Below are 23,786 nucleotides of genomic sequence, written 5' to 3'. Positions count from 1 at the left end.
ATGGACGGTGGTGCTGGTTTTGGTGCCTATCAATCATCCATCACTGTCCTTTACAATTTGCAAAGCCCATTCAGAGACGTAACACAAGTGCTGCTCTGCTCATTGTTTACCCTCTCTATTAACTTTGGTTTAAAAGCACAGGGTGTATTTGCACAATCACGGACGCTCCAAAAATTTTATTACTCTTTTTAATACTCCATATTTTTTTATTTTTTCTTCTCCCTTTGATTTATTGAACTATATTTAAAAAATTATATAAAATAACGGGAATTATTATAGTAATGATACTGTTAAGGTATCGCTTAATATGAATTAATTGCTGTGGGATTTGTTATTAATTTTTCCAATTCTTGATGCATTTAACATAGATGCTTTTATGTTGACAATTCTTGCAGTCATAGTTATCTGAAAATCTCATTCATAATTATTTTATGATAGTATAGTTCTCATTTATGTTATGATCTTTCATTTATTTTTTTGAAGGCATATGCAGTTACAGCTCTCATGAAAATATATGCGTTTGAAATAGCAGCTGGGAGGAAAGTAGATATGCTGCCTGAGGTTGGTTCCAGACACTTGAGGACAAATTTGTTATATGCAAATGCATGCTCGTGTATTTTGTTGATGTGTTGCATCCTTTGGTAATTTTATGTTAGATTGCAGGTTTTTAGTGCAACAATCTGAAATAATATAAACTACCTGTGTATGTTTTTCATGTTTGATTTTATGGTTGTTTGATTGCCTATGAAATGAAAATTTAGTTCTTAAGTTCTTTCAACATTTGCTAGCAAGAACTTCTAAAGGAATTAATACTCAGATTGATGAGGGAAAGTTTGACCATGGTTCTTACAGCATAACAATGAGATTCCTCTCAGTCTTTTCATATGATTTGGCAGTGAAGAAAATAAATCAGGCCTGGGCTGGGTGTCAGACTGGAAGTATGTGTTAGCATTATCTTGTTATATTGAGTGTGAAATTTTGTTACATAACAATGCTATCTTTCACTTGGCGGCGTCTTTAGCAGTAAGAAAAGTTCTACTGTTTATGTCCGAGTAAAAGTAATAATCTTCTGTACTCTCTCTCTCTCTCTGGGGGTTATCTCCGAGTATAAAGGGCATGCATAGAAATTATAATTAAGCTCTGCTTGTTAGGTTGTTCTGATGTTGAGATAATGATAGATGTCACGAAGGGTTATATTATATTAATGTGCGAGTAAGATCTGGCTTTTGGATTCTTGAAGTGGTCTAACTTAAGGATGGTAGGTAAGGGGAACACAACCACAACGTTGCTGCAACGTGCGTTTGATTTGTTATATTCAAGAATAGAGCCTACCAGGTGGAGAACAGTGGTTCGTGATGCCAATTGTGCAGTGTGCTAGTAGGATGTAGATCAATGCAAGTTTCTTGTAACCGGATAGTCATGGAACTTCCCGAGACATGTTACTATTAATATGGAAATCCCCTTATAATGCTTGCTAACTCCACTGAAAGCTAGATTCATTTTGATGAAAGATCTTGTTAATGCCTGTATATAAAATACTTATATGTATAATCATATTTAACTCTTGTTGGATTGATTGCTCTTTCCTTTCTTGATGCAGTGCCAATTTTTTATTGGAAGAGTTATTGGCTTCTTACTCAACAGATTGCAGCAATGTGCCTATGAACTGCAAGCAGTGATTGGCCTCGATGCTCATGCTGTTGAGTGTATTATGCCATCAGACGCAAGTTGTGAAGATATTGAGGTGTTTTTTCTATTGCATTCTGTTTGTTTCATTTGGTTTGAAGTATAGATTCCCATTTCTATTGCAAGTTGTTAAGATCTTGTTTCATTTTATTGCTTGCAAGTTGATTGTGCTTTTTTTTTTTTGGTGAAGTTTCTTTAACTTCAAAGTCCAGACTGATAAGTATTTAGGATCCATTCCACCTAAAGTTGTCATGTAGAGTTTGTTGAATTAAGCATTACCTTCGTTGCTTCTCCAATTTATGATATAAATTCTTCTATAAAGAAATAGTAATATAATCCCCTTCGGCATCTTCACCTGCTCCTGCATTGATGTGCTTGGTGTAGAAATTGCGAATTGTTCATTTCTGAAATCACACTACAAAGGTGTTGGCTCTTCTTAGATTGAGATAATGTTTCTACAAGAAGGTTGCCTTGAAAATGGACTCTTCTGTGACAAGACCTTTATATCTTATGTTGAAAGCTTCTGGAAGCTTCAGAAGACCAATATGTATATCTTAGCTCTGTTTACTGATTGATATTTTAATTTATGTTTTACAGCTTAAGACCATTTAGAAAATTAAATATAATTGCATGCTTGTGTTGTCTATTTTTCGTTTTAGGTCCTTGTGTGTTCTGTCAACTGCATCATGGTGGAGCTTTCTATATATATATATATATATATATATATATATATATATATATATATATATATATATATATATATTTCATGCACACGTGTCATTTTTCGTTCTCTTTGCAGGTTGATAAAGGCCTTTCTTTCCTTGATGGTTATATCCAAGAAGCAATAGAAAAAGGTGCTCAGCCCTATATTCCTGATAGTGAACGCTCTGGAGTGTTAAATATGGACAATTTTAGGAGCCAGGATCACCATGAATCATCACATGGTCTCAGGCTTGAGGCATATGAGCTCCCAAAGCCTGCAGTGCAATCTAGGATTCCTCAAACTTTACTTCCTTCAACTGAAATTGTTCCCGTGCCTGAGCCAGTGTATCCGAGGGAGACCTACGTACCCAACTCCTGTCACTCCTATTCCATCTAATCCATCAAATGCAGGATGGAGTACAAAAGAAATGGGGTAGATCAACATACACGCCTGAAACATCTACATCAAATTCGACATCACAGAAAACGGTTAATGGGGCTGCACAAGTTGATGGGCCAAGTACTGTAAATTACACGTGCGAAACCTATGCTTCAAGGAAACCACAAGTTGAAATTTCTCATGAAAAGCAAAAACTTGCTGCTTCACTGTTTGGAGGTTCATCAAAACTGGAAAAGAGGCCTGCTACCGGTCATAAGGTTTCAAAGGCAAGCAGCCACATGGTGGAGAAGTCTCATGTGCCAAATTCTAGCATGGAACTTGCATCAGAAAAGACTGCTCCTGCTCAACCACCTCCTGACTTGCTTGATTTGGGAGAACCAACCGGCACAAGCACAGCTCCTTCACTAGATCCATTTAAACAATTGGAGGACCTTCTTGACATAACTCAAGATGCTTCAGCAGCAAATGGTGCAACCGCCGCTTCCGGGTCACCTGATGTAATGGCATTGTATGCTGACACACACGTCGGTATACACAATAAAGACGATGCTGATCTTTTATCTGGCATGTCAAATCCTTACGTGACAAACATGCCTGGTGCTACTGCTAGGTCGCAACCTGCCCAAGGCAGTAGTAAGGGGTCAAACCCTAAAGATTCATTGGAAAAGGATGCATTGGTGAGACAGATGGGTGTGAATCCATCGAGTCAACCCAAACTTGTTCAAAGATTTACTTGGGTGAATTCTATATATGAATGATTTAAGGGATTTTAACAGCTATCAAATTCGCAGTGCAAGTGCAGTTTTGCATGCAGCTAGGCAGTTGAAACGACAATCATACAAGCTATATGCAATTTATGTATTATTCATAGATGCATGCAGATGTTGGTCTGTGGTCATTGGTTGCAACGTAAACTATAATTATAAATACAATGAATCCGTCGAGTGGTTTGGTGGCAAAAAGAAAGGTTATTTCCTAATGATTTTAGGTTCGAGCAGTGTGTAGGGTATGTGCGATGTTAATAAGTTAAGAAAATTCTGAGCATATATTACATTGTAATTATCTTAGATTATCAAATCTATAACCTCTGGGAAGAACAACACTCCCCTTAATCATTGAGGTCATTTGATAGGTTCCAAACAACATAATTTTATTTCAAAATATAACAACATAAACTCTTAATATAAAGTTTGAATCTTGATATTATAAATAGAATAAATTAAATTTAGAAGATTAGTCCATATTGAATATCTATAATACTCTATTCAAATTATTGATGAATAAATCTAATATTAATGATTAATAAAATAAATAAATAGTCTCTATCACTTTCTGAATAATCTGATGGGCAAACCATCCTGGGGAAGGGCAAAAGGACCATACTGTATCCCACTGTTACTACCCACCATATGCCACCGGTACTCTGTGGTCAGATGATGGAACTCTGTGGTCAGATGATGGAGAAGGACCATAATCTCTAGTTTGGCTAACTCATTCCCTGGACATGAATGGGTCCCATTACCAAATGGCATAAATGTATTGGGTTTAGGAGCCACCTGTTCTTCCATTCACCAAAACCATGCATTAGCAGATTAGCTGATATAATATCATAGCATGCATGCATGAATGTGTACTTCTGCAACATATATATATCTAGTTGTGCAAATTTTACCTGGAATCTTGAGGGATCGAACTTTTCGGGATCTGGAAAGATTTCTGGGCTGTGGTGAATATTTCTAAAAGGTGGTAATAGTTTCCATCCCTTTGGTATTAGATACCCTGAACCATCATGTAACTATTATTAGCACAAAAGAAAAGTCAAATAGGTATGTATGTATGTATGGTTTGTGGTAACTCACCTTCATCTTCAACTGCTTCTCTGAAGGTAAAAGATAGAATGGAAGCAACCCTAAGTCTTCTCCTGAATCACCATAGATGTTATTGGCATCTTCTTTGTATCTTCCCAACTCAGTTTTTGCTCCTCCTTGCCCGTCATTATTGCCTCTTGTTCCTCCTGTAATTCAAACCCACTATGGCACGTTACAATTCATCATAGTGAGATATGGCCATATGGCGATTTAAAGAGATGATTGATCTTACAGTGATGGCTTGAAGAACGTGTCGTAAACGGTTTTTGTCCGGGCACGAATTTTTCTTGGCGGAAAAAGTAATGTGAATAAATAAATGATTTTTATTGAAATGTTTTCGGAGTCGCTATCGGCCTTTTAGGTTAGGTAGGTCGGATACCTTAAAATGATCTTTTATAAGAGTTTTTAAGAAAACTTCAGTTAAAAAGATAAACCGGTTTGCGTTTAACAAAAAAATTCATTTTTTTAATAATAAAAAGGGATCTGTGGTCGGTTACATTTGAGGAAGGATTAGTACCCCACAACGCCCAAAATTGGTCCCTATCGATTATAAATTGTCTATGATAATATAAATTTAAGAATTCGAATATAAATTTAATTTATGATCCTATTATTTCATATTTTAATCGAAGAATTCTAAGGAAGAAAAAAATATTTTTTGTAAATTATAAATAAAATATTTATTTATTTATTTAAAAATATCAAAAAATGACATCTAGTTGCTTTAAGACAGCCCATTTCTTAATATAAAAACTAAATAAATAAATATTAATAAAAATAAGATAAAATAATTAAAATAATATATATATATATATAAGAAGGATATTTGTTTATTTTTAAAATACCAGAATATGACATCTATTTATTTTAAGACTGCCCTTTCTTAGTATTTAAAAATAAATAAATATTATTATTTAATCAAATTATAAAATTATTATAATTATATTATATTTCATATAAAATATTAGTGAATACAAACAATTAAAGTACAATATTTAAAGTATTGAAAGATAAATGACAATACTAATAATAAAATGAAATTGTAATTAAATAATGACCAAGATAAAATAAATTAAAACTATATAATTAAATTAAAAAGTAATAAAAATATGGTCAAAATGAAAAGAATTAAAATATAAGTGACTACAATATAAAATATAAAACCTAAAGCCCTAATTCGAAATACATAAAATATGAGTATTAAAAGTGTAATTTAACCATAATTAATTAATCGGGATTAAAATAAATTTAATTAAAATTATAGGGGCTAAACATACTATTTTACCTTATGTATATATAAATTAGAGAAAATAACCTCAGTGACCGAGAATGCCTTATAATATACGATTTTAACCAACTTTTTTTTGGATTTGTCAAAATGACCAACAAAATCGCAACGCAAACTCTAATTTTTCAACTCAGTTTCCAAATTCGCAACGCGATTGTAAGATTCGCAACGCGATTTTGAAAAATGTGTTGCGATAGTTAAAATGTGTTGCGATAGTTTGAAAAACGTGTTGTTGTGATAGTGAAAAAGTGTTGCGATAGTGAAAAATACAAAATAAGTTTACATTTTAACTATTCCAAATTCACGTGGAGTTTGAAACAATAAAGAATGTGTTGCGACAGTGTAAAAGATTCCCAAGCCATTTGTAAGATCTTAGTTTGAAACAATAAAGAATGTGTTGCGATAGTGTAAAAGATTCTCAAGTGTTTGCAATGCTCAATCCCACATAGTATTGGAAACACTATTGGGAATGGGTATTTAAGGCTTGGATTTCCCACTTCCTTGTTTAGTGGAAGAGAACAAGGGGGACTCTCACGCACCGCCACTGCCGCTGTCCCGTCTCGGGCCGTGGTCGTGGTAATACGTGTCTTCGACACGTCCTCGCGGATACTATCTTTTTAGAGAAAATTCTTAAGAAATCGCAACGTGAACTTGGACTATCGCAACGAATTTGGACTAACGTAAATTTAGAAAATCGCATTGCGCTTTTGTATTATCGCATTGCAATAGTTAGAATCACGTTGCGATTATGTATTATCGCGTTGCGATAGTCAGAATCGCGTTGCGATTATGTATTATCGCGTTGCGATAGTCAGAATCGCGTTGCGATTATGTATTATCGCGTTGCGATAGTCAGAATCGCGTTGCGATTATGTATTATCGCGTTGCGATAGTCAGAATCGCGTTGCGATTATGTATTATCGCGTTGCGATAGTCAGAATCGCGTTGCGATTATGTATTATCGCGTTGCGATAGTCAGAATCGCGTTGCGATTATGTATTATCGCGTTGCGATAGTCAGAATCGCGTTGCGATTTTGTATTATCGCGTTGCGATTTACATATTCGCATTGCGATTTTCTAAAATCGCAACAACGCGATTCTGTATTATCGCGTTACGATAGTCAGAATCGCGTTGCGATTTACATATTCGCATTGCGATAGTCAAAATCGCATTGCGAATCTGGAAACTGATTTGCGATACTGGAGATCGTGTTGCGATTTAGAGATCGCATTGCGATTTTGTTAGTCATTTTGGCAAATCGAAAAAAAGTTGGTCAAAATCGTATATTATAAGGCATTTTCGGTCACTGAGGTTATTTTCTCTATAAATTAATTCAGTGACTAAAATAAACATATATAAAATTCGAATACAAAATTAAAATATACTGAAACTTAATTTCAATGACCATAATATAAATTTATAAAACATGAATGACTGAGGAAATGATTTTACCCCCATCAATTTACACACAAACCCTTCACCAAAACTACATCGTTTTGGTGAGGGTATAAATACCCTTTAAATGGCCCTAAAGGCCAAATGTTTTCATTTTCCATTTTCTTCTCTCTCTCTAGAAGAGAGAAAGAAATTTTCTCTCCCCCTCTCTCTAAAGCTTCCGATCGGAGGGAGATGGTCATCGGTCGCCTGCCTTGTTTTGGCGTCGGCCTCTAACGATTGCAGGAATTTACAAATTACCTTTAAATCGAAGCCTGTAATTTTCTAAACCCCGATCTAACCTTCTTTTAACCAAAAACTCCTTAAATTAGCCTAGATCTACATTTTTACCTTCAAACAAACGGCAGTTCGACGACGATTTGGCTTCATCGGTAAGTTTATATCTTTTCTCTTTGTTTCTTCTTGAATTATGGTTGATTGTTGTGTAGTTATTGTCGTTTTTGTTGATGGTTGCTCTCCTCGTTCTTGCTCGTTAGTGGTTGCTATTGATGTGGTTGTTGATGTCCCCATTTTACATATTCGGTGGCCTTATTTATAGGCCACCACGAACCTGCCTTCGGACCGAGTATATGAGGATCCTTCGATGAGTTACCGAGGCTACAATAGTGATTCACCGAAGGGATGGTTGTGGGCTGCCATCTGGTGTTTTGGAGTCTTCTGGCGGGTGCTAATTGGAGCGGGGAACCAGATGTTGTTGAAGCTGCTGGCAGCTGCTAGAGCTTAAACGTGGAGGGGCTGTTGTTGAGGTAAAAATGGTGATTACAACTGCCCCTCTTTGCTCGTTGTTGTGGAATAGGAATGGAGCAAAGACATAAAGCACCATTTTTAGCTTGAATTGTTCAAACTTTTGAGCTATAAGTTATTCTCATTATGAAAGTTTTGCTCACTTCGGACGAGTTCTTCTTATTATGAACTCTTCCACTAGGAATGACGATCCTCCTCCTTCTGCAATGAATTTAATTAAGAATGATAATGTCAATTTTGGTATCTCTTCCTCTATGATAGAATCAAGCAAAAGGTCGAACAAGTTCTTCTCATTATGAACTTCTCCTCCCTCATCGGAAGAGTTCTTCTCATTATGAACTCTCCACTAGAAATGTTGATCCCTCGAGTGAGGTGTTGTTGATTCAACTCCATATGTGATGAATTGAACTAAGGTTGAACAAGTTCTTCTCATTGTGAACTTCTTCTTCTTCTTCAGATGAGTTCTTCTCATTATGAACTCCTTCTGGAAATGTTGATGCTGATCTATCTCCTTCTGCGATAGAGTCGAGCAAAAGGTTGAACAAGTTCTTCTCATTATGAACTTTTTCTTCCTCTTCAGATGAGTTCTTTTCATTATGAACTCCTTCTGGAAATATTGATGTTGATCTATCTCATTCTGCGATAGAGTAGAGCAAAAGGTTGAACAAGTTATTCTCATTATGAACTTCTTCTTCCTCTTTGTCGTAACCGTCTTTCGGTTGGGCCTGAATTGGGCTTCGACTTAAAATAATTGGGTTGGGAGTTGCCACTGACCACTTTAAAACGAATTTAGGTGGGTCGGACACCATCTTACCTGATCTACGTTTTTACCATAAATGTGTCAGGTTCGGGTGTCGGTTACGGTCAAGGAAGGATTAGTACTCTTGAACCACCCTTTCGGTACCAATTAATTTGCCGGTTGTCTTAAATTAAGAAAATTATAATTTAAATATAAATGTTAAAAATACGATCACAATTACTTACCTTAGATAGTTTTAAAGGTATGGTCTTAAGAAGGTCAAAAAACCATGTTAGATAAAAAGGTAAGAAATAAATAAATAAATTAAATTAAAATGAAGAAAAAACAAATTAAATAAAAGATAAGATAAAGAAAGTAAAGATAAAATAGTAAGTAAAATAAATATAAAAAAATAAAAATATAAAGAAAAAGAAGAAAATATATATAAATAAAACAAATAAATAAAATAATAATAATAAAGTAAAAATAATATATATATATATAAAAAAAAATAAATTAATAAAAATAGTATATATATATAAATTAATAAAACTGATAATAAAAATTAATATATATATATATATATATATATAATCTAAAAAAATAAAAATATATACTAAAGTAAAAAAGAAAATGCATAATATGTAAAAAAATATTACATGAAAAAAAAAGAAAAATAACAAAACAATTAAATAAAATGAGTAACAAGGGAAATGTACGTATAAATAAAGTTAAATAAATAAAATAAAGTTAAATAAATAAAATAATAATAATTAAAACGTAAATGTAAAAGACCGAATCAAAAGTAAAAAAGATGTTACCTTTTATTTCCTTCTCGAATCTTTTACAATAGCTTTGCCTTTGTATTTTCCGTGCTTTCCTCTGTATTTTGTAAGTAAATCGTGTGTTACAAATGGGGAGGATTGCATGTATTTATAGTGAAAAAAACTAACTATTTTTAGAATCCTATTAACAATAGAATCCTAATGCAACTAGAATCCTTGCTCGGTTGTTGCACGTTTGTTAGTGTGGTTGTTGCTTTAAAAGATATGGTGGTGGAAGAGTCCTCCTAGGAGAGAAACTCTTTCTAGTTATATCTTTTAAGAAAATGGGTGTGTACAGCTGCCCCTCTTTGTCCTTTTTCGTGGAACGAAAAATAGGAAAAAGATAAAAAGACAAAAATTTTCGTTCAGTAGAGTTGAAGAATAACTCATTGTCGATTTGAATTGCGGATGGCACCTCCGTCGCGAAGTCGAGTCCATATTGAAATGATTTGAATCAGAATGTAGCTTCTCGTTGTAGTCCACTTTGGTCTTCTTCTCGGTTTAAAGACCTTGGCTAAAAATTCGACTGGAAAGTAATCTATTGACTCCACAATGTGGTTGACATGCCCTCGAGCTGATTGAAACCGAACTCGAAAAGTCTTCGGTGATATATAGCTTTTCTCGACTTAAGCTATGCTGAAGGAAAAAAGGCTTCTTGTTACTAAGGCACGGCTAACCCAGATCTTCTTCTCGGCTTGAAAAACCTCGATTGTAGCCGGACAATAGTGTGATTGAGGTGTCATCGAGATGAATGGAATCGAACTCGACAATTTTATTGACAGATAGCCCTTCTTGCCTTGAGTTATGCTATAAATGATGTGCCTTAGAGCTGAGCATAGTCGAACTCGAAGGTCTTTTGGTGACAGATAACCCTTCTAGGCTTGAGTTATGTTGTAAATGATGTGCCCTCGAAGCTGAGTGTAATCGAACTCGAGGGTTTGGTGTTTCAAGAGAAACATTTTCAAAGGTTTTTTGTGTGTGTGTTTCAAGAGAAACAATTTCAAGGGTTTTTTTTGTGTTTCAAGAGAAACTGTCTCAAGAGGGACAAAATTTGTTTCAAAAGAAAATGTCTCAAGAGAGACAAAACTTAGTTCTAAAAGAAACTGTCTCAAGGGAGACAAAATTTGTTTCAAGGAAAAGATATTTAATGATTTTGTTTCAAGGGAAACTGTCTCAAGAGAGACAAAATTTGTTTAAAGGGAAACTGTCTCAAGAGAGACAAGATTTTGTTTCAAGGGAAACTATCTCAAAATTCGTTTTAAGGGGAACTGATTTAAATATTTTGTGTTTCAAGGGAAACGTTTTCAAGGTTTATGTTTCAAGAGAAACTATCTCAAGGGGGACAAATTTTTGTTTCAAGGGAAACTATCTCAAGAGAGACAAAATTAATTTCAAAGGAAATGTTTTCAATGTTTATGTTTCAAGAGAAACTTTCTCAAGGGAGACAAAATTTTGTTTCAAGGGAAACTACCCCAAGCGAGATAAAATTTATTTCATGGGAAATGTTTTCAATGTTTCTGTTTCAAGGGAAATAAAATTTCGTTTCAAGGGAAACTATCTCAATCGAGATAAAATTCATTTCAAGGGAAATGTTTTCAATGTTTATGTTTTAAAGGAGACAAAATTTCATTTCAAAGAAAACTATCTCAATCGAGATAAAATTCATTTCAAGGAAAATATTTTCAATGTTTATGTTTCAAGAGAAATTGTCTTAAGGGAGACAAAATTTAGTTCCAAAAGAAAATGTCTCAAGGGAGACGAAATCAGTTTCTGTTGAAAACATTTTTGATGTTTCGATATAACAAATTAAGTTAAATGAATTTTAAGATTTTACAAAAGATTTTCTAAATATATTCGATGTAATTATTCGAATATCAAAATATTACTCCAGGTCTTTCAAAGTTCATTTTAATCCTTACTAAAGTGTAAAATTGTGTTTTATACTTAAACTATTTTAAAACAATTTTACAAAGTATTTCGAGCCTTAATCGAGCCAAAAGTATTTTATTTTTAAAGGGTTTCAAGAAAAATCAGATTGCCCAGGGGGTACAGATTCCCCCCAGGGGGTACAGATTCCCCCCAGGGGGAACAGATTCCTCCCTGTCTAACGGTCAAAAATAGATTGCACTTAGGGAACCGATTCCCTATGAGGGGGTACCGATTCCCCCACTCTCCAAGCTATTTTATTAATTGTTTCTCATCCCCAAACGACTCCAAACATCCCCAACAACTATATACGACTTCAAACACATTCCAAGCTATAAATACAAGCTAAGGACACTTGAAGAAACAAGAGAACAACTATCCAAGCAATCAAACACAAGAGAAGAGTTTTTTCATTCTTATTTCATCTTTCTCTTGTAAATATTTTGTTCTTGTGAGCTTAATTCTTGTAAACACCTACCTTAGAGTGGTTTTATTGTTTACATCTTTTATCATGTTGTAAAGGGGAAATGTTCTAGCTTAGCCCGTGTAAAAGCTAGGGAAAGGTTCTAGTTTAGCCCAAAAAAACTAGGGAGTTTGTAAGGTTATTCTTTATCCTTAAAAGAAAGAACAAATTAATGAATTTGTTGGAAAATCCTTGGTGAGGAGCTAAGGTAGTGGACGTAGACTTTGATTGAGAAAGTCGAACCACTATAAATCGTTGTGCAATTCTCTATCTTTCAATCTCCTTACTCCCTAAACATAAAACCGTTGCGACCCCTCTTTGCAAACCGTTCCGGTTGTCGATTTGAGCTTTCGAAAATCCTAACAATTGGCATCAGAGCCTAACTCGTTAAGAAGGTTTAACCACCTTGAGACGATCCTAGAAGAAGCTATACCAATTTGCGACGCAACCGACAAAGAAATGACTTTTTCCTCCGGTGCTTCTTGAAGAATATCCTATTATGGATTCACAACCGGTCAACAAGCCACCCTTCTTCAATGGAGCAAATTATGCACATTGGAAGAATAAGATGGTGTACTTCATTCAATCTAGGAGCTTGGTACTCAATCATGGACGGTTAGTCCTCTCCATCTGGCAAGTACAATGATTGGAGTAGAGAAGAGCAGAAAAATTTTCAGCTTAATTCTAAGGCTATACATATTCTATTTTGTGCTTTAGGCCCAAATGAATATGGAAGAGTCTCATCTTGTTCCAGTGCCAAAGAGATTTGGGATAAGATCCAAGTCACTCATGAAGGAACCGGCGAAGTGAGGGAATCAAAGAAAAGTCTTCTCAACCATAGCTACGAGAACTTCAAGATGAAACCCGATGAAGACATCAAAGCTATGACGGATAGATTTTCTATGATTGGCAACGATCTCAATGGATATGGAGAAGTAATACCAAATGAGAAGCTTGCGAGGAAGATGATTTACTCTCTTCCAAAGGAGTGGCAATCAAAGAAGACGTCCATTATCGAAGCAAGAAACCTAAAGTCTCTCACTCTCGATGAGCTAATTGGTTCCCTTCTCACTCATGAGATGATGGTGAAGGAAGATGAAGAAAGGGAAGAGAAGAAAAACAAGAAGAAGAAGAAGAATAATGAGGACGTAGGCATCAATGAAAGCTATCAAGATTCAAGTGATGAGGTGGATGAAGATGATGATGAACAAAAAGAAAAGATGGTCAAGCTCTTGAAGGAACTCAAGAGATTCATGATTTCCAAGGAAGCGAAACACGAATCGACCAAGAAAAAGAGTCCCTCGGTATGTTTCGATTGTCAAAGAAAGGGGCATGTCATGTATGAATGTCCTCTTCTAAAGAAAAAGGGGAAGAAGGCATTTGTTGTATCTTGGAGTGATGAAGATGATTCTAATGATGAAGATGAAGTAGTCAACCTATGCCTCATGAACACTCAAGAAGAATTCGAGGTATCTTCTAACTCAAATGAATTTAATTCATTTACTTTTGATGAGTTACAAGAGGCTTATAATAGGTTGTATTTGGGTTTTAAGACCATGAATTCCAAATATACGAAATTAATTTCAAAACTCAAAATTGAAAATAAATCGATTTTGAAAACTAGAGTTGATTTTGAAAATCAAAATGAAATTTTGAAAAATGATTTAGAACTTTCAAAAATCAAAATAAATGATTTAGAAAAGAAAAATTTTGAGTTAGAAGTTAAGCTTGAAAGCTTAACAAAAGAAAAAGAATTAATTTCTAAAAACAATCTATTATGTTTAAAAATGGCAAAATGCTCATATTGCCATTATCATGGTCATATGGAACATACTTGTCATTTGAAGAAAGAAAAACATTTTAAAATTAGGCAAGTATGGGTTCCAAAAGGAACAAGGGGCATTGTAACTAACGTTCAAGGATCTAAAGCAATTTGGATACCAAAATCTACTTAAATGTCTCTTGTAGGTGTGTGGAAGCAATTGTGATGAAAATGATGATATTTAAGATGCTCTAGCCACACATGAAAAAGGAATGGGTAACCTCTAAGCTTAATACTTTTAATTTTGGGTTTTTTGGTTGCTCATTTGATTTTAAGCATACATGAGTTTTGGTTTTAAATGATTATGCATCATTGTTTTAATCTCATGTATGTTGAAAAGATGATTATGATGAACATTTTAAAATTGTAATGATTTTTCAGAATTTTTAGTTCATCATAATAAAATTTTGGTCAAAATTTGTTTTAATGCAAATGATATCTCTCTAACAATTGATATCAACTTTTCAAATACTTTGATTTTATAAATCTTTAAAAAAAATTGACCTAAATTTGAATGTTTATGCATGTGGTTTAAATAAAAATGATATCCCTCTAATAATTGATATCAAAATTTTTCAAATGCATAACATTTTTAGAAAACTTTATGCATATGATCTTAAATTCAACAATTGGTATTGCATAAAGTATTTTAGTCTTGGATATATTGAATTTCATATGCTACTAACATGTTTGTTATTCTTTGTTGAAATTCAATTTTGTTTAAGTGTCTTGTTCTTAAAGCTAAATTTTATTTTGAATGCATTTATTGAGGGGGAGCTTTGATTTTTTCAAATGATTTTTAAAATGTCAAATTTACTACTTACTCCCCAAAGTTATTTTGAACTTTAAAGATTAGAGTCTTTTTTGATTTAACAAAAAGGGGGAGAAGTGTTAAGGTGTTAAAGGGGGGAGAAGTGTTAAAGTAAGGGGGAGTAATTTCAAACTTTATTTCAAAATCTTAAAATTACTCAAATGTTTTGTTATATCAAAAAGGGGGAGATTGTTGAAAACATTTTGATGTTTCGATATAACAAATTAAGTTAAATGAATTTTAATATTTTACAAAAGATTTTCTAAATATATTCGATGTAATTATTCGAATATCAAAATATTACTCCAAGTCTTTCAAAGTTCATTTTAATCCTTACTAAAGTGTAAAATTGTGTTTTATACTTAAACTATTTTAAAACAATTTTACAAAGTATTTCGAGCCTTAATCGAGCCAAAATTATTTTCTTTTTAAAGGGTTTCAAGAAAAATCAGATTGCTCAGGGGGTACCGATTCCCCCTAGGGGGTACCGATTCCCCCCTCAGGGGGAATAGATTCCCCTCGGGGGTACCGATTCCCCCTGTCTAACGGTCAAAAATAGATTGCACTTAGGGAACCGATTCCCCCCACGCTCCAAGCTATTTTATTAATTGTTTCTCATCCCCAAACGGCTCCAAAACATCCCCAACGACTATATACGACTTCAAACACATTTCAAGCTATAAATACAAGCTAAGGACACTTGAAGAAGCAAGAGAGCAACTATCCAAGCAATCAAACACAAGAGAAGAGTTTTTCATTCTTTTTTCATCTTTCTCTTGTAAATATTTTGTTCTTGTGAGTTTAATTCTTGTAAACACCTACCTTAGAGTGGTTTTATTGTTTACATCTTTTTATCATGTTGTAAAGGGGAAAGGTTCTAGCTTAGCCTGTGTAAAAGCTAGGGAAAGGTTCTAGTTTAGCCTGGAAAAACTAGGGAGTTTGTAAGGTTACACTTTATCCTTAAAAGAAAGAACAAATTAGTGAATTTGTTGGAAAATCCTTGGTGAGGAGCTAAGGTAGTGGACATAGACTTTGGTTGAGAAAGTCGAACCACTATAAATCGCTGTGCAATTCTCTATCTTTCAATCTCCTTACTCCCTAAACACAAAATCGTTGCGACCCCTCTTTGCAAATCGTTCCGGTTGTCGATTCGAGCTTCCGAAAATCCTAACAGTTTCAATGAAAACAGATTCAAATATTTTGTTTCAAGGGAAACTTGGAAACTGTCTCAAGAGAGACAATGGTGAGCACGATTCCCTTCGTCATGAAGTTGAAACTGTGGATGACCCCTTCGTTGTGAAGTTGAGCCTTGGAATTGGATATCCTTCATCGTGAAGTTGAAATCCAAGTAAGTTGTATTGTTCCGAGTCCAATATCCTCCGCCGTGAAGTTAAAATTGGCTCTGGAACTAAGAAATTATTTGTTGATAGCCAGGCGCCCCTTCGCTGTGAAGTTGAGCTTGTGTTGTCTCGAGTCCAATATCCTTCATTGTGAAGTTGAAATTGGCTCCGAAATTGGGAAATTGTTTGTTGACAACCAGCCGTCCCTTCGTTGTGAAGTTGAACTTGTGTTGTCTCGAGTCCAATATCCTTCGCTGTGAAGTTGAAATTGGCTCTGAAATTGGGAAATTGTTTGTTGACAACCAGCCGTCCCTTCGTTGTGGAGTTGAACTTGTGTTGTCTCGAGTGGCACGATATCCTCCGTCGTGGAGTTGAAATCGCATGTGGCCCTTTCGTCGTGAAGTTGAGCTTTGACTTGGATATCCTTCGTTGTGAAGTTGAAATCCAAGTATTGTATGTTGCGGGTGGACACGATTCCCTTCGCCGTGAAGTCGAAACCGTGGATGACCCCTTTATTGTGAAGTTTGGCTTCGAGCTAATATCTTTTGTCGTGAAGTTAAAATCTACTCTCGAGCGAATTGTGTCGCTTTGAGTTCAATATCCTTCGCTGTGAATTTGAAATTGACTCTGATTGAAACTGGTAAGTTGTTTTGTTGTCAGACAGTCGCCCCTTCGCTGTGAGGTAGAGCAACCACCATGTGCCTTTGAATCGAGCATCCTTCATCTTGAAGTTGAAACTTGACTCTAAAAGCTGTAAAAACTTATGTATACAAAAAATGATAAATGTGATGCTCTTAAGTATGTCTAAGATGCATGTAACATGAATTGTTCTGTTTTATCCCCTGGATGGAGTCTCGTGCTTTGTGTGCTTGTTCTTGCATATGGAGGAAATGCCTTCAAAACGTCTGATAATTTGCATCAGGATGTTGAATTCCCAAAGATTCCCCAATATTCGATGTTGAATCTCAAAAAATGCCCCAACATTTGATGTTAAATCTAAAAAAATGCTCCAACATTTGATGTTGAATCTTCAAAGATGCCCTCATTGTTCCTGATTTCTTGCTTCAGCATTGATTCTAAGCATGAGTTTTGTGTTTGAGAGCCACATGTCATTTACTAAGATCCACTCTAGAGAGATTGTCTTGTTTTGAAAAAAAATGTTTTTTCTTTCTTTTTTATTTTCAAAGTTCTAAAAATATCAAAAAAGAGTTTCGAAAAATGTTTAACCAAAAGTTTTTGAAAATATTGCCCCTTTCACGGTTTTACAATTGAGACAAATCATAAAACTAGAGTTCATTGGATATCAAAGAATTAATTACATTGTTAATCCTTCAATAAATTATAGCCGTTTGACACGTGCCAAGATCAAATCTATTTTTGGGAAATGGTTAAGTAAGGAAAGGATAAAAATGTCTCAGGTTATTGTGTTTGGTCAAAGGTTTGACATTTTTTGTTTATTTGATGCTCAAATGTTTGATGGGGTATCTTGCATGCTCCTCTATTGGAAGTGTTCTCTGATTCCCAGCTTTCATGGTCAAGCTCGGATTGTGCGATGCCTTATCAAGGAATTCGTGCGATCGCCTCAGCTGCCCAATTTTTGTATTCGAGCCGCCTTTTTAGGTTTTCAACTCGAATCCTCTTTTGGTTTCAAGACGTCATTCGTAATTTACATCTTGAACCCCCTTTTATTATTATTTTTCTCTATCATGCATTAATTATACTATTTTTTGCAAATAAAGATTAATCCTGATGGGTGGGATGAAATCTGAATATAGTCTCTTCTGTTTAGAAATCCATGTATGATTAGAATTGACTTTTAAGGCACATAACGTAGGTCATGGTTCATGGTTATGAAAGAAAGGGATAAAAGGCCCAAACAAGTGTTTAAGGGTGATTGAACCAAGGATCAATTCATTCTGATGTCTTCGATCATATCTTGCTCAATTTGAATCTGCTCATATGTGTCTCTCTCTTGATGCTCCATGATCTTCGAGTGGAGTGATTCAGTAATTCAGAAATGATTGTGCTTGATCAATCTCATTTGATGCTCTATGATCTTCGAGTGAAGTGGTTCAGTGATTCGAAAATGATTGTGCTTGATCAATCTCATAGTTTGAATCTCGATGCGTCATTTGAATCGAGAGAATCTTTGCATATGCATCTTGTCTTCTTTTTTCTTCAATTTTCCTTTGTTTTTTTTTCTCTTTTTTTTCTCTTTGATTTTTTCTCTTTTTGCTCTGATTAAATCTTTGCACTTGGCATTTGGTTCACTTTTCAGTATCTCATCTGAATCAATGTCTTCACTCATGCGAGCAAATTTTCTCCACCTTGCCCCCCAGTGTGGAGGGTGATCCTTGGTTAGGGTTGAATCAGAAGAAAAATACTATAGGCTCAAAAAGGGACACAAGGGATATATATTTTCTCCTGTTGTGAAGGGATGAAGAAAGAAATTCGTTCATCATTTCATACATGGAAGTCCTCACAGAAGAGGTATCCCCAGGGGAATAGATTTTCAGGATTATTTTTATTCACATGAAACCTGTGCAATTAATGCATGGTAGAATTATTCCGAGTGAATTCTTCTTTCTGCTTATTGCCCCCAACATGTCTCAATGTTCATGCTCCCTGCGAGATGCCCCAAGTTGTGTCTTAGAATAAGGCTCATGTTCAAATGAACAACTCAATGCCTTGGGTTTTAATGGCATAAAAATGTCAATTTTGAGTCTAAAAAGACAATGGTGTGACTTTATTTGACTCAAAGAAAGGTATGGGTGTATCAAAAGTTAAAGGCAATGTTCAAAAGTTTCAAAGGGAGGTAATGTCAAAATTTGGTCTTTTTGGTAATGACCATGAGTTATTTTGGGTAAAGAACTAAGGTATTTTACTTTGGGATTTGAGCCATGATAAGAAAGGTCTAATCTTTCCATATGTCAAAAATCTATAATTCTTGAAGAATTAAAAGAATCCTTAATTCATTTAATATTCGAAGAACTAAAGAGTAAAATTTGTTCAAATGCTCCACCTTAGAAAGTAGCATAAATTCAATTGTTTAAAAGATTAAGAAAACATGAAAGATCAAAGGCGTGTTCAAACAAAACAATCCTCTAAGTGCAAATGATATATGCAATGTCCCATTCTTCGGCTGTCCATGCCCCTGAATCCATCAGTTTTTTGGATCTCGCGCTTCAGCGCCTTATAGTTCTCAGAGGAATGTATGGAGCATCCTATGTGGTAACTGCAAACAGCTTCAACATTGTAGCCCTTAGGATATGTGGACTCTTTTCTCAGATCATTCTGGCAGGCTTAGTCGTACAACCAGCTGATTGGGATCATTCGTTGTGATTTCAGTTTTTTTCTTTTGATGTTACAATCTTGCTTCCATGTGGAGTCATGTGGTTAAAACCACTTCATCGAATTCTCCATGAAGAAATTTCATGTTTATGAAAATGCTTAAAAATGAAATGTAGATGCAAAATGCAAAAAATGCATGAAATGTTCGAGGCATTGATCCAAAAACATGTCTGTTATTATAAATAATCTTTATTGGGACAAAAGTGTTTTATCTTTTAAGAGACAATAAACATATTTAAACGTACATCCAGACTAAATCCTCTAGACCCTAAAACAAGTTAACTAGTCTTCTGCCTTCGTCTGTCACCGGTCAAATACCCTGCCGAACCGCTCCGGCTTCTCTGGCTAAATCGTGCAAGTGACGAGCTATTTTTTGTACTTGTTCCCAGAAGTATCGAATGGCTGCATCTCTGGCTTTCATCATTTTCTGAATCTGTTCTATAACGGAAACATCATTGAAATCCTCCATCAAAGGGATTATCTGAAGTTCATTGAATTTGTCGACAATGGCTTCCAATTCAGCTATCATTTTGTCATCTTGTTCTTGTTGTCTTTGAAGAGACTCTCGAGGTCAGTAACCTTTTTCTCGTCTTGCCCCTGTCACCTTTGTCAACCCATTTTTGAAAAGTTTTGTCATCGTTTTGTCAACCCATTTGTCGACAATGGCTTCCAATTCAGCTATCGTTTTGTCATCTATTTGATTATGGGCACCATGTTTTCTTGATCGAATGTGACACATAGTTGTCTTCCAGATTATCCTCATTTTCTTTCTGAGTCTTTTCTGACCATAGTTGGACCCCTGCGTTTTTCACCTCTTGTATTACAACCCCTTTGTCCATTAATACAGATCATTCATGTTTTAACAAATACGTTTTTGGTGGATCAACACCTCTTTTAAATGATGCAAATGATGAAAACAAAATAAAAGAGAACAAAAGTAAAATAGAGTTAGTGAGGTCAATCAAAACAATAATTAAAACGAAAAATCCTACCCCCCATGATATTTACCCCACATGCTTTAATTCCTACCCGGACATGATCTCTATCCCGCATGCTAATTCCACACAAATCCTAACCGCATATTTATCTAGTTCGCATGCTTGGAACAAAAAGTAAAGTAGGAAATAACTCAAGATGACCTATTGGAATGAGGTTTTGGTGTGGGCTCTAACTCTCCATAGCTTCCTGGTTTAGGTTCTAAAAAATGGTACCCGAGTTCTCCTTGCCGGTGCCCCCTTGGGCTTACCAGACCCTTAGTCCTAAGCCCATTACAATCTTATGTGGACTAAGTTAAACTTAAGAGGAAACATTCCCTTATGTCCATACGGAGAATAAATTCACACGAAGATATAAGGTTTATGAATCCCGAAGGTTACTTGCTAGGCCCATACGGTGAATAAATTCACACGAACGCATCGCTTTCACCCCCACTTAAAAAGGTTCGGGGCTCGGGTATAGAGCCAGAGATGGAAACTTTTTCAAAAATCTGTAATCATTGAAAAAATGTCAGTAAAATAAATAACTGGAATCGAATAAATAAATTAAAATTTAAACTTGTAATTTTCGCTAAAAAAAGACAACCGAAAATTAATTTTGGCTTGACTCACTTACCTATTCCCGGTGGAGTCGCCAAGCTGTCGTAACTGTCTTTCGGTTGGGCCCCGAATTGGGCTTCGACTTGAAATAATTGGGTTGGGAGTCGCCACCGACCACTTTAAAACAAATTTAGGTGGGTCGGATACCATCTTACCTGATCTGCGTTTTTACCAGAAATGTGTCGGGTTCGGGAGTCGGTTACGGTCAAGGAAGGATTAGCACTCTTGAACCACCCTTTCGGTACCAATTAATTTACCGGTTGTCTTAAATTAAGAAAATTGTAATTTAAAATTAAAAGTTAAAAATACGATCACAATTACTTACCTTAGATAGTTTTGAAGGTGTGGTCTTAAGAAGGTCAAAAAACCATATTAGATAAAAATGTAAGAAATAAATAAATAAATTAAATTAAAATGAAGAAAAAACAAATTAAATAAAAGATAAGATAAAGAAAGTAAAGATAAAATACTAAGAAAAATAAATATAAAAAATAAAAAATAAAGAAAAAGAAGAAAAAAATATATAAATAAAACAAATAAATAAAAAAATAATAAAAAGTAAAAATAATATATATATATAAAATAAATAAAAAAATAAAAAATAGTAAATAATATATATATATAAATTAATAAAACTAATAATAAAAAAATAATATATATATATATATATATATATATATAATCTAAAAAAATAAAAATATATACTAAAGTAAAAAAGAAAATGCATAAAATGTAAAAAAATATTACGTGAAAAAAAAGGAAAAAAATAATAAAAAAATTAAATAAAATAAGTAACAAGGGAAATGTGCGTATAAATAAAGTTAAATAAATAAAATAATAATAATTAAAACGTAAATGTAAGAGACCGAATCAAAAGTAAAAAAGATGTTACCTTTTATTTACTTTTCGAATCGTTTACAATAGCTTCACCTTTGTATTTTTCGTGCTTTCCTCTGTATTTTGTATGTAAATCGTGTGTTACAAATGGGGAGGATTACATGTATTTATAGTGAAAAAAACTAACTATTTTTAGAATCCTATTAACAATAGAATCCTAATGCAACTATACTCATTGCTCGGTTGTTGCACGTTTGTTGGTGTGGTTGTTGCTTTAAAAGATATGGTGTGGAAGAGTCCTCATAGGAGAGAAACTCTTGCTAGTTCCATCTTTTAAGAAAATGAGTGTCTACACTCTTCAGATGAGTTCTTCTCATTATGAACTCCTTCTGGAAATGTTGATCCATCGAGTGATGGAAATTTCTGTTTCTAGTGAAACTGTCTCAAGCGAGACAAATCTTGTTTTAAGAAAAATTATCTTGAGTGAGATAAAATTTCTTGTTTCAATTGAAACAATTGTCTCATGCGAGACAATTCTTTGCTTTGGGAAAAACTATCTTGAGTGAGATAAATTTCTGTTTCGAGTGAAACTATCTCAAGCGAGACGAATCTGGTTTTAAGAAAAACAATCTCAAGTGACATAAATTGTTGTTTTGAGTGAAACTGTCTCAAGCAAGACAAATTTTGTTTTAAGAAAAACAATCTCAAGTGAGATAAATTGTTGTTTCGAGTGAAACTGTCTCAAGCGAGACACAATTTGTTTTAAGAAAAACAATCTCAAGTGATATAAATTACTATTTGAAAATATTCTGCACTGAAGGTCTTATGGATGGCTCGTAGGACTTATAAATTTGGGAAATAGTTTACTAAGTAAGAAAATTTGGAAATCGTTTTCTTACTATTTAACAAGTTCATTTTCAAAAAAGATTAAATGAGAAACTTTGGAAATTGTTTTCTCATTTTTTGAAATAACTTGTTAGTTGGGTAACATGCCCCACTTCAAAATAATACTTCTTTTGTGGATTGCGACCATCTGATCTTCAGATGTTTACTTCTCCTGAAGTGATTTGAATTCTTTATTCCTTTTGTAAGGTATTTTCCATCATGAATCTTTTTTGTTCATACGAATATATGTATAACTTCATATTTGAATGCAATCAAATGTATCAATGTAATGCATTTTCTATTATGCAAATGATGTTCTTATGAATGCAAAAATGTTGATACAATCTTCATTCGACTTCAAAGTGGAAAACTTGGTCTTCATTCACTTAGTCAAAATGTCATTTCAAGCGGTATTTCTGATGAACCATCTGATCCACTTGCATCTTTGTGTCTTCTTTGTTTCATTAAAGTCTCAAAAGAAATGTTTCATTTATGGAACTTTTGCCGTAATCAGAATTATGACCTTGATGCCCTATTTTATCGTGGATAAAATTGGTTTTCTTCATCTGAACTTGTGTAGAAATCCAATGAAGATTTCATCTTTGAAAAGAGAATCTACCATCTTTGAAGAATGTAGATGTAGATATGTTAAACTCAGCAGAGATTAATTAGGAGATCAGTGTTTGTTCTGATTTGGCTCTTGAAACATATCACAAGGAGGATTTATCCTAATTTCTTTCATGTCTCCATATCTAATCGTGTCTCAAACAAAGCCATTCAGACCATATCATGTCGAGATGTTTAACAAAAACCTATCTTTCATCCTTAGTTGGCTCTACTATTTTCTTGTTTGTTCAAATTTCAACTTCCCTTTTGTGGAAAGAATCTTCATCCTATCTAACTTCTAACCTTGGGGTCGAAGAAGTCAAACTTCATCTTGGGTTCATACATGGAAATACCATATGATTGCAACATTGGTTCAGCACCATAACTGGTTCGTAAAATATTTGATAATACATTCATCATTTCTTGTGGCTTCTGCCCAAAT

General features: G+C 34.3%; 2 pseudogenes; one reads left to right on the top strand and one right to left on the bottom strand.

Moving 5' to 3' along the window:
• Nucleotides 1-22,645, top strand: LOC120215741 (annotated as a pseudogene).
• The window catches only part of LOC120215740, a 29,653-nt pseudogene continuing 9,980 nt past the window's right edge, over nucleotides 4,114-23,786 (bottom strand).

Source organism: Hibiscus syriacus, unplaced genomic scaffold, assembly GCF_006381635.1.
Source record: "Hibiscus syriacus cultivar Baekdansim isolate YM2019G1 unplaced genomic scaffold, ASM638163v2 tig00110156_pilon, whole genome shotgun sequence".
Lineage (NCBI taxonomy): Eukaryota > Viridiplantae > Streptophyta > Magnoliopsida > Malvales > Malvaceae > Hibiscus > Hibiscus syriacus.
Note: the sequence above shows the minus strand (reverse complement) of the source record. Positions and strands in the feature narration are given on the sequence as shown.